Raw genomic sequence first — 18860 nt, 5'->3', positions numbered from 1 at the left:
AAATGGTTATTTGAATATTTCTTTGTGACGAGTATTTCAATATTGTGAATTTCTAGTATGCATGTAGATCCTTCTATATATGTGGAGATTGAAATATTTTAGAATCCTCGTTCAATAATTTTTACAAATTAGAATTGAAACTGGGAAGGGTTTAGAATTAAAAAAGGATATTTTTAAATTGAAAATTTGACTGGTTGGTCATATTTTCCCTATCAGGGCATTGCTAGATTTTTTACAAATGTTTTATTATTATTATATAAGTTTGAGTGTGGTTTTAAAAAATGGTGAGTAGAACTAAAAAAATGAAAAATGTGAAAAGTGCAATTTGTACAAATTATGTCAGACACCATCCAAGTAGATATTCAAAAACAAATAAACAAGGGCATTCATGACTAAGAAGCCCTAATGTACAGAAACAGGTAGATGACTCCAAATATGTGGGAAAATTTGAGGTCGAGACTTCTAACATTTTCGCCCCTCTAGCAGACATGTAGAATGGGAAGAGTGACAATTCTTTGAATCAATGCCCTAAGAAGAATTCCTCTCAATACCCTGTTGAACCCTAGAACAAAGCATCATCTATGATTTCTACCACATCCAGTTTAGATAAGAAATTTTTTGTTTTTAACTCCATGAAATATGCCTGTCAGAATCTTAATCATATTTATTTAAGGCAAAAGGGTTTTGCTTTCTTCCCATTTTTAGATCCTCCAAATAATTTGAAGGTCTCCCCTCCTTGCATTCTCCCTCCATCTACATCCCTCCACATTGTAGGGAGCTCCCCATTCATCATTTGTTTTCTATGCTTCCTGAGGATACTCATCAACCTCCAACAGATCACTAAGATAAGGTTCTCATCATGAGCAATCAAGAAAGTGAATAATGTTGGCAAGAATGTCAAGAGGTTGGTTTATTCAACTTTTGGAATAGTCCTAAAGTAGAGTTACATAGTTTGATTGACTGGTTGGAAGATTTTTGTGGCTTCCAGGTAAGTATTTCACATTACTCTGATAAATTAATCTTTATTCATTGATGTGATGAGGATGTGAAAAATGAATTTCTTAGGGTTTCTGATTGTATGTTTAAGGGTCATGTGATAAAGTTCTTTGATTGGATTCCTAATTGTAGAGAGGATTATTTAGATTTAACTATTCCAACATGGTTTGTTATTAATTCAATCCATCCAGAGCTAAATCAAATAGGAATTATTAAAAGAATTGGCAGATCATTAGGTGAGCTGATTGGTTTGGATGTGGCTTTCAAAACATGCAATAATGTCAAACTTCTTATCAAATGCAAAGCTAATGATACAAATCTTAAACCAATAAAGTTAGTAACAAAAAGATCAACATACAACTTAAATTTTCAAAAATAGGAGGGCAAGATCACAGAGATAATTAGGCTTGATGATGAGAGGAAGTCTTCCTTCAAAATGCTACATAAAATTCCAAATCTTAACAATTCTATTTCCATGATCAGAATGAGGCACTAGAGAATGTTGTAGGAAGAGCATGAATCTGAGGAAAATACTTTAAAAGACATAAAAGATTCATCAAACATTTCAAAAATAGAAGTAGGAAAGGGTAATAATCACTCATGCCAAAATAATGGAGGATAGCATGACAAAATTAACACTTCTCCAAAGTATAAAAAATGAGAGTCATTAGCTGGACATGATCAATTCAATAGACAGGAGTAAGATTTTGACCCCTTTGAAATTTCTTAAACAAGACAGAAACTTTGGATTCATGGAAGAGTCACCTAAAGCTAATAGGAGACCAAGGTACAGAGTATAATTATTGATAACAGAAAATAGAGAAAGAAAGAAAGGAAAGCTAAGAAAAAGAAAGAAATCTTAAGGGCAGATAAGGAACCAAAGAAGCAAACTATACCCAATTTGGAAGGTAATAAGACAATAGTTAATTCACCAAGGAGTATGGATGACATGGAAAAAGAACTCTTATTTGATGTTTTAGCAAAGAAAGGAAGCGAAACAAATGAAAAATATTCTAAGCAACAATGGGTTGAACATCTTAGGAAAAAGCAATTCTAAACAAAGAGTCCCCAAAGCGGCTAACCAAATTTTGACAGACTCCTTCTCCAAAAAGAGAATATTTGAAAAACAAGGTTAGAACAAATGTGTCAAAAGCATGCAAGTCAAAATATATTCCTATTCAAGACTTTTAGGATTTCTTAAACCAGAAAGTGGATAAGAAAGAAGAATTAGAAACATATTTTCTCAAAAAGGAGGAGAAAGACTACGTAGAGAAACTTTTTGAAGAACTAAGCTGAGTGTTTGATTTTGACAATGAAGATAGTGATAATATGGCTCAAAAAGAACTCCTATAGAAAGTTTTACAGCTAGGAGGGGACAATTACATTTATAGATCTCAAAAGGGACCTATCTTCATTTGAAGAAGAAGAAAAGATAACCAAGAATTCACAGATAGATAATAGAAGTAATGAAGATGAAGATAAAAAAATTGAGGTTCATCAATGCTTAACAAAAAAATTACTTCAAGAGCTGAAAACAGATGAAAAGGAGATTGAGGAGAGTAATAAAGCTGAAACTATTAAGAGTGCACAGGAAAACTTGGACCAACTAGGTATAGTAAAGAATCTTGAAGGAGTTAAATTCCCTAACTGTGGCAAGATGACAGAAAAAAGAGGCAAAATATTTCTCAAGGAACTCAAAGAAGCAGATGGTAAAGCTCGGGAACAACAAAAAATAAACCAACTTTTCAACAGAGGGAAGGGGAAGAGCCTTCCCATGGAACCATGAAGATCACTACATGGAATTTTAGGGGCCTAAATGCCCCTAACAAAAAAAGAATTTTAAAACAAAATTTAAATAAGTTTGAATCAGATGTTATATTATTACAATAAACTAAGTTAAATAAGACAAAAGGAATTAGTTTAGGTAAAAAGCTAGGTAATTGGAGCTGTAGTATGCATGAATTTGTAGGTTCTTTTGGGGGTTTAGGATTCATATGTAATCATAGGAAAATTATGTTAGACATATTAACATATAAGAATGATTGGATTAGTGGTTTAGTTAATAGTGTGAAATCAAATATCAAGTTTTTTTTTGTTTAATATATATGGGCTAGTAAGTAATTTAGAGAAAAAAATAGTTTGGAAAGAAATCAGCTAGTACATGGAAAATTTATAGAACTTCCCAATAATTCTAGGAGGAGACTTTAACACTATATTAAATTTGAATGAGAAAACTAGGGGAGTTCAACAGATCTCCCAATCCATGAAGGATTTTAAAGAATGGTGTGAAGGCCATAACTTAATTGATATCTCTTACAGCAATGGGATCTATACATGGAATAATAAACAGAAGGATTTTGTGTATATTGCGGAGAAATTAGATAGGTTTTTTTTTTTTATCAAAGGAGACTTAGAAGTAAATAATCTAAATATCCAGTCATCAATTCTTCCGATTGCTGGTTCTTATCATTTTTCGGTCAGATTGGAGCTAATCAAACCTCACAAACCCACTAGAAATTCATTTAAATGTGAAAATATGTGGTTTTTGGACTTTAGCTTCCTAGAAAACATCAAAGATTAGTGGTCACAAGGTGATTTTGAAGGATCAAAGATGTTTATTTTCGTTTTTAAAATGAAGATTCTCAAAGAAAAAATTCTCAAATGGAACAAAGATCATTTTAATAATATTTTCAAAGAAAAATTAGAAATCAAAGATAGATTAAAATATTTAAATTTAAAAGTTATCAAATATGGTATGAACAACGATAGCTATAAGTTAGAAAAAGAACTATTGGCTAAACACGAAGATATTTTGACCAAGGATGAATTTTTTTGGAGACACAAATCATGAGAAAGGTGGTTAGAGGAGAGAGATCATAACACTAAATATTTCCATAACTCAACTCTCTATAATAGAACTAAAAATACTATAACACGTATCAGAAACCATGAGGGTATATCAATAGATAAACCCATTGAAGTTGCATAGATTTTTGTGGAACACTTTCAAAAAATATTAAATAATCTAGAAGGGTCAAATAGAATAGAACAAGAGGAACTACTTGAATTAATTCCTAAATTGGTTACCCCAGAAGATAATAAAGAATTAAATAAATCGATTTCACTTGAAGAAGTAAGGAAGGTAGTATTTAACATGAATCCAGATAAATCTCTAGGTCTAGACGGATTTTAGGCCTTTTTTATCAAAAATGTTGGGATGTTATTGGTAAAGATCTCTGGGAGGTGATCAAAGCTTTGAGGAGGGGTGGTTTGTTGCTATTAGAAATTAATCACTCCTTTCTTAACTTGATTCCCAAGAAGCTAGAGCTTGAGAATCCAGATGATTTTAGGCCTATTGCATTATGTAACACCATTTATAAAATCTTCTCAAAAATTTTAAATAATAGACTTAAATTAATTCTTCCTAAAATCATTTTTGAGGAGCAAACAGGTTTCATTCTGGGCAGATCCATTTTGGACGGCATCATTATCATTCAAGAGGCTATTCATTTGGCCCTTAAGAATAAAGAGGCTTGCATGTTTATGAAATTGGACATTCAAAAAACATATGATATGGTAGATTGGCATTTTCTAAGCAAAACCTTAGAACCCTTTGGCTTCTCCCATCAATGGATTAAATCTAATATTCAAATGTATTTCTACTACCAAGATTTCTATCTTATTAATGGGTCGCCTGAAGGTTTTTTTGAGATATCAAGGGGAATAAGACAAGGAGATCCTTTATCCCCATTTTTATATATTATTATGGTAGAAGCATTTGGGAGAGCTATAACAAAAGCATATAACACTAAAGAATTTAAAGGTGTCACTATCATTAAGAATATTCCTAACATCACTCATCAACAATATGAAGATGATACGATCTTGCCAGGAGAGAGCTCTTAGAAGGAGGCAATTAATCTAAAGTTAATCATTGAGAGATCTATGAAAGCCTTTAGGTAAAAAGTAAATGACACCAAATCAAAAAAAATTTCATCAACATGGAAGCTAAGGTGGAAAATCAAATATGTTAGATAATGGGATATAAAAAAGGTGCTTTCCCATGTAAGTATCTTGGTATAGAGTTAGAGAAGAGCACTAAATCTGGTAAGATGTGGTAAAACACACTGGAAAAAATGGAAGCTAGGATTGGAAGTTGGAAAGATAAATGGCTCACGAAAGTTGGTAAGAGCATTAAGATTAGATCAGTTTTATCTGCCATTCTGACTTATCCTCTCTCCTATGTCCCTCTTCCTAAACATCTCTTTCATAAGTTCAAAGTCAAACTCAAAATTTTCCTATGGAATGAATGTGAGGAATCCAAAAATTTGGAACTCATTAAATGGGATAACATTTGCAAACCTAAGGAGTACTGTGGGTTAGGCATTAAGAATCTCCTATGGAAAAATGAAGCACTAGGGGTTAAACTAATTTGGTGTCTATATTTGAAAAGAGAGCAAAAATGGGCTAAGATTTTGTATAATAAGTATCTTATAGAATAGATCCGAGCTCGATTTTCAGAATGAAGACTCTCCTGAAGAGATAGAAAGCTAGAATTTCATGGTTAAGTGTCGTCACCTGGTAAGTAAATATCTAACTTGGGATGTCAGTATGGGAGAAGATGCTCTCTTTTGGGAAGATTCATGGGATGGACATCCACCAATAGATAGCAATCTTGTCCTTGTCAGTCTCAAAGAAAAACTAATCAAAATTTGGGGTAGTAAAGTTAGTGAATAGAAAATTAAGTCTAATATAGATAATCAATTGTCTTGGATCTAGAAACCCTTGGAAGAAGTAGATCTAGATCCTGAGAAGATTAAGGCTTACAATAGGATCATCTCTACTAGGAAAGTCAAACAAACAAAAAGGAAGGAAAAATTGATCTGGGTAGTATCTAATGATGGAAAATATAGCATTAAAAATGGTTATAAAGATTTGATTAATTCCAAAAGATGGGCAGAAGTGGAAATCCCTCTTAATCTATGTTGGGACCCTGCATGTTTGCCAAAAGCGTGCTTTTTCTTATGGTTAGCTTTTCAAAATAGGATTTTGACAAAAGATAGGCTTAGTAAAAGAAATCTAGCAAGACCATCAAGATACATTCTCTGTAAGAATGATTGCAAAAATGCTGACCATTTCCTCTGTAACTGCCCTTTCTCCGAAATGTGTTGGGAATGGCTCATACATAATTTAGGTTCGTACTCTCTGTTTCCCAAAAGTCTTGTGGATTTTCTTGTTGGATGGCCCTCTAGGGTATCTATAGTAAACTCTAGAATATTAGTCCTTCTATTCTCATGTGGGAGATCTGGGAAGAAAGGAACAAGAGGAATTTTTGTGATTGTGAAATGAAAGCATAAGAGCTAATTCCAAAAATTGAAGCGATCGTAGTGGAAAATTTTAATCTCTATATTATGAAATCTAGTATGGAAGAAGGTTCCTTTTAATTTTGGGACGGTCTAATTAAAAAGATATGGCCAATCTAATCAATCCCCCGCTTGTCTACACTAAGAGTAAGAAGGCGACAAGGAGAAATTGTAAATGGTCTCCCCCTTTGAAGGGTTGGGCAAAGCTTGATTTTGATGAAGTGACTAGAGGAAACCCAAAGGTAGCAGGTATCAGATGTATCATCAATAATGGTTCATGCAAGTGGTTATCCAAAAAAGCTATTTCCATTAATCCAACTACTAACAATCTGGCTGAGTTCGCAGCTTTGGAAGAAGGTTTAAGAATTTTCCATCAATTAGGTATATCTAAACTCATAATCAAGGGTGATTCTCAAATTATTTTAAATACAATTAGGAATAGATCAACTCCTAATTGGATTCTTAATTTGAGATTAGAAGAAGTTATACAATTGCTCATTAGATTCGAGGAAACAAGGATATGTCATATTTACAGAGAAGGCAATAAGAAGGCAGACTCCTTAGCCAATGTAGGGGCAAATGGTGCTAATTTTATGGAAATCTGTAAAGGGATTTAAATTTTTTGTCATTTCCTATTGTTTTTTTTTTTAATAACATTTATTTCTTTTTAATTATTAGTGGTGTTAAGTAATTGGTATGTATAATATATTAAGGATTGTTTTTTGCCTAGGTTTAGGCTGACAATGATATTATTTAGTATTATGCAGAATTTGTGGCTAGATGCCCTTATCATTATTAGTAACAACCTATTTTTCCATCATTAGGCTGTATAGAGCAAAGCCCTCAATGGTAAGGAGTTCTCAAGGAGCTTCTAAGAGTTTTAGCTCTCGAGTTTCTCTATTAATCTAGTCACTTTCAAATAGTTTTGTCTCATTTGAAGATGGAAACAAATATTTGTGTCTACCATATGATAGAAGCTTGAACATTGGCCTTTTGGGATAATGTAAAACCCAAACAATGGAATAGAATACTTAGGCCTGTCGATGGTATGACCCAAATTGTAGTAAGTAGGGCAATTGGAGAAGGAATCTTCAAGTATGAGTATACTTGGTAGACTAACTGTGACGTTATTGGCACCTTCATCAGTTGCATGGCCAAAGCAGGAATCAAGATATGGGCTATGATAAGATTATGATTTAACATTTTTTACTCCTCCTAGTGCTTAGGTATTATGGAAGCCATAATGGGATTGGATGAAAATTTGTATGTGCCTCTCCTTGAAATGTATATGGACCACCCTCTTGGGAGTCTAATAGTGGCAAATATCCCAAGGAGGTCAGCCCTAATCATTAGAGACAGGTATGCCTTTAACATGGCCTAGCCCAAAATGGAAGTTTGTTTCCATTTCCTTTTGGGTTGGAGAAAAATCTTAGCTGAGGGTAGAATTGCATGGCTGAGTAACTATCTCAATCTTCACAAGGCCTATATTCATCCTAGTGTGAGGTTTGATGACTTCGACAAGCTGGACTTTGTCACCCCCAATTTTGAAAAGACCAGTAGAGAGAAATCATCTTTTGAATTTCCTCCAATTTTTGACTCAGAGAATCCGAGTGATGTGGTTGAAGTGATTACGATATACTAGAAGAAGTATGAAGAATGAGGAGGTATTAGGTTCTAGATTTTTGGCTGCTCAGTGCATATGACAATTGAGGTCTTGCTGCCCTATTTTCCTCTAAAATTTTGGTGCCAAAGGGGGTTTTGTCATGGCAATTTTTTCCCTCAATTTTAGTCTCTCTTTTTAGTTTATTAGTTTTGGATAAGTTCTCTAGGGTTTCAGCTATAATTATAGTTTCAATAACTCTTAGTTCAGGTATTTAATGTCAGGCAATTTTTGATTACTAGTTAAGATAATTGGTGATGTATATGGGGATGCAAGTTATATAGATTAGAAATATCATATACATATAGGTTTTAATCGATGCTTAAGGACATCTTTAAGTATTCTTTCTATTTTTATGCTACCTATTATGATATTGAATTTACTTATATTTATAAGGAGCTGCAATGTGATATGGTTTTTATGGATTTGGTGAATCATTTGGTTATGGTTTTAAATGATATCCTCATTCTAATTTGGTAGAGCTTCATGTATGCTTTTGCCTCATAAATATTTTTTGGGTTAAGATTTAGAATCTATGACTGCTAATTGCAAAATTTTGAGCACTCAGGTCAGATATAGAGCTTAGATGGGTTGGATATCTATGAGTAGGATATCTCGCAGATTATGATGTTTGATATGTTTATCTTGACTAAATTTTCTCTAAGTATTGTTCACATATGGGGAAGAGTAGTATCAAGTTGATATGGATATTATAGTTCTCTTCATTTTTGATGTACATGTGAACTTCTATGATAAAGTAGTATGGAGAATATGGAATTGGTTTAACATTTGTAAGATTATTGTTTGAGAGTTTTGTTTGGTTTTAGCCTCAACATCTTTGTTGTATTCTTGATTAATCCATGACTACTCATTTTGTTTGAGTTACTCAATATGGTTGGCAATATTAGTTTATTAGTTTATTAGATATGAGCTTTTATCATTTAATCTTTGATTTCAACACCTCTTGGGCCAATGATTGCTGATTTGCAGCAAGCTCTCTACTTTTAGGCCTCCCAGTAGGAGGGGCTAGGATTGATCTTAGCTACTCTGTTAATCCAATGATAGAGGTAGAAGCATGTTGATCTGTGGTGTTGAGTTTAGAAGAAATTATTTGATGTTAAGAAATCATTTTAAAATTTTAATTAATGCATGTTGATTTGGTTAAGAGCATGTAATGCAGGTCCTTGTCCCTTGACAGAGTGTGACTCTTCTCTCTTTTTTTGATTTGCTTGTTACTATCTTGGGTTTTCCCTGTATACTCAAAAACTATTTTGAGGTTTAAGAGTTAGTATAGTATAAGACTAGAATGCTGAAAATTATGTGATGGAGCTCTCTATCTCCTAATAGAATATGTTTTACTATAATAATTCTGATAATCTTGATTAGCCCATCAGGCATCTATGGGTATTTACTTTATGATCAGTATGCTTTTTAAGTTCTTTGTTGTAGGCATTGTTTAAGGATATCCAATTATAATATGACATTTTAATCAGCTAGTAGAAGTATTATGAAATTTATTAGATTGGTAGATATTATTCATCTTATATAGGAAGAACATAATCTTTTGGTGACTTTGCAAGGCTCCCTTTAATTAATATAGATTTTTATAATTTTCACTAACCATGTTGATTGATAAGCCAAGAAGGAGGAATGAGAGCTTTTCTCAAATTGGGAGGAATATTAGCACAAAAGCAAGACATGACTGTATTTTAAGCGGGCATATTAGCCCTGACAAGTGTATTGATTAGATGTAATTAAATATGATGTAATTTGACTAGTGTATGCCCCTTTTATGATGTAACTAAATAAGATGTAATTAAATATGACATGATTTGACTGGGGTATGCCCCTTTTAAGTTGTAATAATAAAGGACATTTGTCCCAGGCTAGACCGGAGGTTGTCTTCTCCGTTCTTTCCTACCAGTACCCATTTGAATTAATAAAATTAATCAAGGCCTTGGCCATTTACTGATCAAAAAAATTTAAAAAATTATTATTATTTATGTGGTGTTTCTTTTAATACAATTTTATTAAAAAAAAATTATACAAAAAAAAAAGAAATTTAATTTAATTTTTTTAAATATAATATGTTAAGGGAGGGGTGGGTTCTACCCACCTCCTCCCCTCACCACTTTTAAAGTAGCGATACCTTGCTGATCGCAGGGTATTGTGATAGCAATGGTACAGAGTACTACTACGGCTGCAGGCATTGCAATAGTACGGTGGCCATGTATTAAAAGGTCGGTGGGCCTTGTAAAAATAATGCTTTCTTTTTTTAAAAGTTGTAAAATTTATTTTATTATTTTTATTTTTATTTAAGAAATTTTAGTATTAAGTTTATATATATATATATATATATATTAATGAATTTATTATTAAATTTTTTAATTATAAATAAAATGTTAATATAATTATTTCTCTTTTACAATTATTAATTTATTTAATTAAATATAATTTAATTAAGATTAATTAATAAATGTGAGTTATTTAATGGGTTTTAGATTTATTTTATTAATCATGATTTTGACTTTAATAAAATTGAAATTATTTTATTGGAAGATCAATTGTTATTATTTTAATAATTTAAACAAATAATTATCCTTAGAGTATTTTAGAAAATTGACTTAAAATCAAATAGAGGTAATTCTGTATTTTATTCGAATATAAGAATGGGTTAATTTGTAAGGGTAAACTATGAACCTCGTCTACTTGAAACATACATTAAAATGAAAACTGAAACCTTGCATTTAACTCAACTATATATTTTCAAAATCAAACCAAAATATGAAACCTACACTATGTTATATGTATGTTGTCTATGTTTTGGGTTTGGGTTGACTAGAGTGTTAACCAATTTAGGATGTCTACTAGAGGCTTGGGAGTTTTGTGATTGTGGTATTCTACTAATTTGATCTTGATCTTTTAAACTCAACCATGGTAATGTGTTGGTATGCTCTATGATGAGTTTGCATTTATTGTTCATTATTGCTTTCAAGTGTTCTTGTGTGAAGCTAAGGTGAATGTTATGACATATTTGACTTAACCATTTTGAGTCTTGGATTAGTATTCTTGGGATACTTTCTAGTTGCTCATAGAGAACTGATCTGTTATTGTGAATTATGTTTCGATTCTTTCCAGTCACTTGTATAGGACTAGGGTGAAATCTATGATTCTTTGCTTTTTACTTTTATGAGCCTAGGGTAGGTAATCTGTATGTTAAGTTGGGAAGTAGCTTGCAATGGAGGCCAGGGCCCAAAGTAGCTGCCAGAGTAACCCATTGTAAGTAGTTTAACAAGTGATAACATTTCATTAAATGGGTTTAAAATGAATTAATAAGATATTGGTACTGTAGAAAGTGATTGAGGGGCCAGGGGATTAAAATACTAGCCAGGTAACCTTAGAGTTGACTCATTAGTATGCTTTGTCAGTATGAAAGGATACTAGTGCCGCATAGTTTCACTAAGGGGCCAGAGAATTAAAAGACTATCTAGGTAACCCTATAGTTGGTTCATGCAATGACACTTGCCCACTAGCATTATAGATTTCCTACATGTTTGTGTTTGCCTCTGGGGTCTAGATGTCAAGTTATCTTGGAACCTTTGAGTCAGATTACTTTCAGGGTTTCCCAAACTTAGAGATTACTTTTGATATTTGGATTGATATCCTATTTGGAACTTGAGACTATCTCCTTACTACGGCAGGAGTGGGCCTTTTAGGCTACCATGTAGTCGGGTGGTAGTTCATTTTACTCTTACCATTGAGATCCATCTATTAATGCTATGGCTAGAGTTCCTTGTTTGCATTTTCTTTCATTCTATCTTTGTGCATTATGATGGATGGTTGTATCATTATGATGGATAGTTATATCTTTATGATGGATGGTTTCATTTATTGTATTGTACTTTGTTTCAAGGATTTGAAAGGGATGATGTAATCTATTTTTATAAATGTGTATTCTTTTAGCCTTTCATACCCTATGACATGTACAGTGGATGATTGAGCATTCCAAATTTTATTGCCAAGTAGCATTCGAAACAAATGTATATTATTTAAGTGGACTTGGACTTTTAATTATTCTTTCTTGTGGATGTGGTATTTGTTAGACCTAGTATTAATTAAATTTAAGTGTGACTCAACATCTTGGGATCCTTAAGGAATGTAATCTATTATGTTTTCTTATGTATGATTGTATGTTATTTCTTCTGCTACTTTATGTTTGACATGTATGTTATTCTTTCTTTAAAATAATAAAATGTTTGGAAAACTTAGTAAAACTTTAGGTTAATTCTTTTGGATCCCTTGGTAGGGCGTTACATAAAACATCAGGTATATATTCTATAACAATATCCTTTTACTCATTAAGTAATTTCTTAATTTATGTTTGCACTTAGCTTACATTGTTGTCTTTTCCTGTCACCCAGTCAATACATTATTCTCTCACTTGGCCAATACTGTCTTTTGTCACTCAACCATTATTATCACAACTCAATCCTCTAAGAATCACAACAAAGAAAACTTTGTTCTTCTTCAAGCCTTTTTCAAATTATTTTCCATTAACCATAAAAACTCTAACATTCGTACAATTTACCTCATCCAAAACTTCAATAAAAGGAAACCATGTTTTTTTCCTTCTATTCAGCCAAATAATATATTGATTCAATCTACCATCATGTATAGCATGTTTATCATACTACCCCAAGGTCTACCCAATAGAATACGACAACAATCCATAGGCATAATATCACACATAACTTCATCAAAGTATTTCCAATCTTGAATTTTACAACACATTGCTCACTTAGCAAAAAATCATGCTCATCTTTGATTCATGAAACATGATAGAGTTTAGGATGTCTCAACCCCTACAACTGCAACTTTGTAACCAGCTCCTTGGATACAAATTTTTTTGAACTACTACTGTCAATGATCACTTTGCAACATTTCCCAACCTTCTTACATCTAGTTTTGAAAAGACTTCCCCTTAGGACATATTCCTTATCTACCCTTTCACTACAAAAAGTTATTCTTACCATCAAGTTTTCTCTTGCCTCACGTCCATTCGATGAACTTTCAAGATCTCCTTGAACCACAATGTTTCAGCCATTATTACCTTCATTCTTCCTTCTAGAATTTTTACATCAGAAGGCTCTATGTCCTTCTTCACAACATTTAAAATAGTTACCACTCAACCCTCCTCTTCCATAACTACCTTGGTCATAACTACCTCTTCCTCGGTAAGAACTACCACTTTTCTACTCAGCCTTGCCTTTGTCTTCATTTTCCCACTCTGTTTTTTGCCCTTATCTTCCAAAAAATTGTCAAATCTACCACTTTCTCCATAAGATCTACCTATGTATCTATAAAATATGCCACCTTTACCTCTTTGTCTTTTCTCATGCTTCTTTGTCAAGATCTCCTCAACTTTCAAGGTATATTGATACGCTTCTTCCAGACTATCCAGTTTCACAAAAGTGATCTCATCTTGAATTCTAGATCTCAAAATGTTCAGGCACCTTGCAACTTTCTTAACCTCATCATCAACATTTTCAGATCTATTGTCCAATCTATATAATTCCTTAGTGTAGTCTTTCATAGTCATGTCCTTTTGGCTCAAATTTTGTATCTTGCTTAATAGGTTCAATTGATAATTAGTAGGGATGAACTTCTTCAATTTATTCACCATCTTTAGCTAGGTTCATATATTTTTTGTTCCCTTCCTATGTCTATTAATTTGTGAATTCTTTAGGCTCCAAAGTCAGGCACGACCTTTCAACTTAGTAACAACTATCTTCACCTTCCTATTATCATAAGTGCCTTCAAATTCAAAGATACTTTCCATCTTAAAGGTTCAATCCAACAAAGAACTAGTGTCCAATCTTCCATCACAACTTGTCACTTCAAAAAAAGCCTTTGAATGTGCCCTAGGCAAGACATGCAATTATCTTTCCTCATTAGATTACACGTTAGGTTCAAATTTAGGGTTTGGTGCTCTAGGTGATCCTTTTCCATAAATAACATCATCAAGATGTACTTGTCTCCTTTGGGCTATCTCCACAACATTTAATCTAGCTGCAATTTGTCCATAATAACATTATCAACATTTCCTCTACCATGAACCATTTTGACTAGGTTCTTGCAAGATCGTAACCCTCTGCAAGTTATAGTAAAACTTAGATCTTCCACCCTATAGCCAAGATCAACTAGGGTTCTAAATTAGCCAATCTCCACAAGGATGAACCTTGCTCTGATACCATCTAAAGTAGAAAGGTTGGGTAATTAGGACAAGAGAAACACCTAACTATCAAACCACCTTGCCGAGTAAACACGATAGAAGAAAAAAATAAGGAACACCACCAATGAGAGAGAGAGAGAGGAACAAAAATATCTTATTGATTCATTAAATGATCCTGAAGCATGCTCAAGTGTAAGGTCTTCTGGGTTGTGGCCAACAAGAAGATTTACAAGTTACGAATTGAGATCCATGATCTCACTATTGATCTAACTCTACAAGTCATTGCTCCTCTAATACTAGTTAACCAAAGCATAGACATCTATATTATACTTGCCAAAATGACTTACAAAAGGTTCTAGATCCTCACATTAGAGAGGGAAGACTACATTGTAGTCTGCACACATCCCAATGCATGAACCTTGCATTAAATGCACAACTTAAAATAAATGAACAAGTCAGCATACAAAAGAACCAATGCATAGAGAAACTTGATCAAAGAAGAACTTAGACATGATCAAACATCAGACAACATGACCACTGAACAAGCTCGACCAACAATGCACTCAATGAATGCTAGGGCTCGACACACACTAGAAATCGGCCAACATTCTAGTCAAACTTGACCAATACTGGAACCTCAAACTTGGTCAAAGCTACAACTTGCCAACACTGGAACTCAGTAGAACAACAAAGACAAGTAGGATAGAAAAACAACCCAAGATGCTCCTAAATCAAAAGGGGTTTGGTCAATATATCCTTATTTACATGTAATCAACATACAATATGTTAGAGAGTAACATATTTGTCTCATTATATGTACATAAAGAAGAAAGATTACACATTATCTTCTTTTAATTCTTTCACTTGTTATAATATAGATTACATGTATTTATAAAATAATTTATAATTAATAAGATAGTGACACATAAATTTCCATCTCATACTTACATTATACTAAAGAGGATTTGTACTGTAAGAAAAAATCATAGTTAGTTCATAAGTTATAAAAAATGAAAGATAAAAATAGTTAAATTTGATGTCTTCTATTGTCAAATCTAAAATGCGACATTACCAAGAAAGACATAATAATTCACAACTATCATTTCAACTAGGTTTGTAATCATCTTACAATATAATTTAAATTTAAATATATAACTTTTATCATTTTAAACATTATAATATTTCAATGCAATATATTGTCTTCTCAATTGCATCTTAAAAATGATATTATGTGAAAAGTTAATAGTCTACGAATATCAACTAGACCATATTCTACTCATCTGACAACGAATCCACACCCATTTTGCAATTTATAACTAAAAATTATAACCAATTTATAAATCTCAACATCTCAAATATGACCCATCTAAATCTAATCATTTTTTTATCAATTATATACATTAAAAGTAAATCATCTTAGACAAGAACTCTAATCCTTTCTTAAAGTGAATTCCAATTGTCATTTAGATTAGATCCAATGAACAACCATAATGTTAATAAGCTGAAGTAAAATTATGACAATGCCTTCTTAACACAATGCAACCACCGTGGGAAATAAATCATTAAGGAATGATTGCATTTCCATATATAGACAACCATGAGCAATGGATGGTAACGTTTATTTTTCCTAATCAATGTAACAAGTGACATCCAACATTACCTGCCGACAAGGGAAAGTTTGTAGTTGAACTAATTCAACGGCTATCAGACCAATCAATTTTATCTTTTTCAAATGGCGGTTCTCATTTCCTTCACAAAAGTTGAAAGATACAAGTCGACTGGCCAATGAAATTGTTTCGTACCTTCAATCAATTTAGTTGATTTTGATTAAGAATATGCTAGAAACCCTACTCAAATACAACTCCTATCCATATCACAAGATTATTTTATTTGGTGCCCAAAAAAACCCTAATAACTACGTGCATGAGACCCATCCAATATAATTCAATATTCTTTTCCCTATTAACTTTGAACTCGTTGTTATCTCATCTTCTTATTTTATTTTTTATTATAATTTCAGGTCATTAAGTTATTAACTACGTGCATGAGACCCATCCAATATAATTCAATATTCTTTTCCCTATTAACTTTGAACTCGTTGTTATCTCATTTTCTTATTTTATTTTTTATTATAATTTCAGGTCATTAAGTTATTGTTCTCTCCTCTTTTCACTGAATCATTAAGCATGATGAAAATGTTATTAGAAAAAAATTACTTATCAACTTCACAAATATATCGAACTAAACTAAATGTCTAAAATCAAGACAACAAGAAGGTTACAAAAAAGTTGATAAGAAAGAGATTTCATGGTCAAGTGTTTTTGTTAAAAAAATATAACTACAATTGACTTGATAATTCGCCTATCCAATTTTTTATGACTGCTACTATTGTGGAAATGTAAGTGTGCTATATATGGCTAATCTCAACTCTTAAACTTAGTATGGAGTGTTTGATAAGTATTGCACTCGTACGTTGAGATAACCTCAGTGAATTTGGTTTCTTATTTTTTGATTTCGTACAATGATGAATAGAAAGCTTTGTGTTCAATATGATTATACTGTTTGTTGATGAATAGTATTAGTTGAGTTAAAATAAATATTTTCTGTTCTTAAGACGCTGAAGAAGCTATAGTTGATTGGCTTTAGATTGGAGATATGAAGTAATGAAATTAATAATAGTATTTGAACTAAAAGTTAATTGGCATTTAATTAGACTACACTATATTGATGATTATATTGAAACCTTTTTTAATAAATGTGTGTGAAACTCTTGTACTTTAAAAAATAAATTTGTAATTACTATTGTTCACATAAGTATTATTAAAGATTTGAATGACATTTATTTAGATGATAATCTATAAGAATAATCTAATTAAAGATAAAAACAATAGAAATGCATTATAAATTATATTATTATTATTAAAGAAATGATATATTCAGAAAAAGTTAAATCATCTAAATTATCATAATTAGAAACTTCTCTTAACAATTTTGGAAAAAAGTTTTGACAACTCTTGGAATCATTCAGAGTTATAATGAACTTCAAAATTCTTTAAGGCTGAGGGAGAGAGTTTTCTGCAACAGGTAAAGGTCACATTTAAAAAAGTTTATCTATATACTAAGCTTGTATCAATAAAGATAACAAATAAACAAACATGAAAGTATATAGTATTCAAAAATAATATAAGATTTAGCACTAAAGATTTTAACATTAATGATTCAGACTATTGATCTATGTTGTTTAATTGTATCGTGACTTTATGGATCAATAATTCCAATGATGCTATGTGATTCATTATAAAATTAAAAATAAAAGATTCACAATTCTAGACAATCAAACAATTCAATATCGACTTCCATAACATCTAGCAACTGGTGAACTACTTCACTAAATCCAGTAGTAGAAATTGTTTTTGGTTGGATCAGGAACTCAACAGAAACTAATGGAAGGTTATATTGACTGCATGTACAGTGATATATTCAAAACAATATATTTTCTGCGATGCCCTTGCATTATGATTGCAAGCCATAAAGCTTGCAAATTTGTATTGGTGAACAACTCTCAGAATTTTAAGCCCACACATCCTCAGACAGAATGCTTTATTTTTCCATGAGGGAGAATACCATTCACAGGTCAGAAAATTGGTTTAGAGTCTTGATTAATCAGATTAATTGTTAGTGTAAGTTTGAGTAGATTCGAATTCAAGATCTTCTATATGAAAGATTCACAAATTATTGTTATGTTATAGGTTCTTACTTAGCTTATGTATTTAATTTAAACCTTTATATATGAAATTATTATTTCTGAGTTTGGTTGCATTAATTTGTATGTATTATACTATTGTAATGTATGATAATGAGATGCTTTTTATTTTTGATATTACTATCAAAATATAATAGTGTAGTCTTTAATTGATGAATTTGAGGAACTATTTAATGAATGGTTCATAAGACACAATACTTATTGAAGATTTTTTAGAATAGGGTGTCAAGATGTATGAACTAATCCATTTGATCTTCACTTATTCTAATAGTCATAGATCTTGTCTATGCATTCTATGGATTTTTTATTTTCAATATGTGAGGATAAAAAATCATTTATTTTCTTTTCTTTTATCATGCAACTACTAAAATTGAGCCTCTATGGTTTTTATTCTTATATAAATTCAGTGTTTTGTTATATATCTATTAAAATAAGATGTGTTGCATGATAAAAATAAGGTTTTAATAATAAATTTTTAATTTAGTCAATGAAAAAGATCTAATATTTGAATATAATCTAATGGTTGTATTAATTGTGTATTTATTAGTTATTTTTACTGATTTACTACTTACATTTGTTGATTGAATATATTTTTTTTTTTAGAAAATTGTAACAATAATTATGACATTAAAATTGTTATTGTTTTAAAGAGTACTCATACCAAATGTACCTTTAATTGAAAAAAGTAAGCAATGATATGAGGCCACATCAACTACATGTATATCTTTTTTGTATTATCATCCACCTCACCTTTTTTGGTTTGGGAGTTGTTTTGGACACCTTCGTAAAAAGCATGTTGATGTAGCATCAAATTTGATGATGTAATTCCAAAATCTTAATTATAAA

The sequence above is a fragment of the Cupressus sempervirens genome, chromosome 8, assembly GCF_028749045.1.
Source record: "Cupressus sempervirens isolate cs-2001-9-10 chromosome 8, ASM2874904v1, whole genome shotgun sequence".
NCBI lineage: Eukaryota > Viridiplantae > Streptophyta > Pinopsida > Cupressales > Cupressaceae > Cupressus > Cupressus sempervirens.
Note: the sequence above shows the minus strand (reverse complement) of the source record.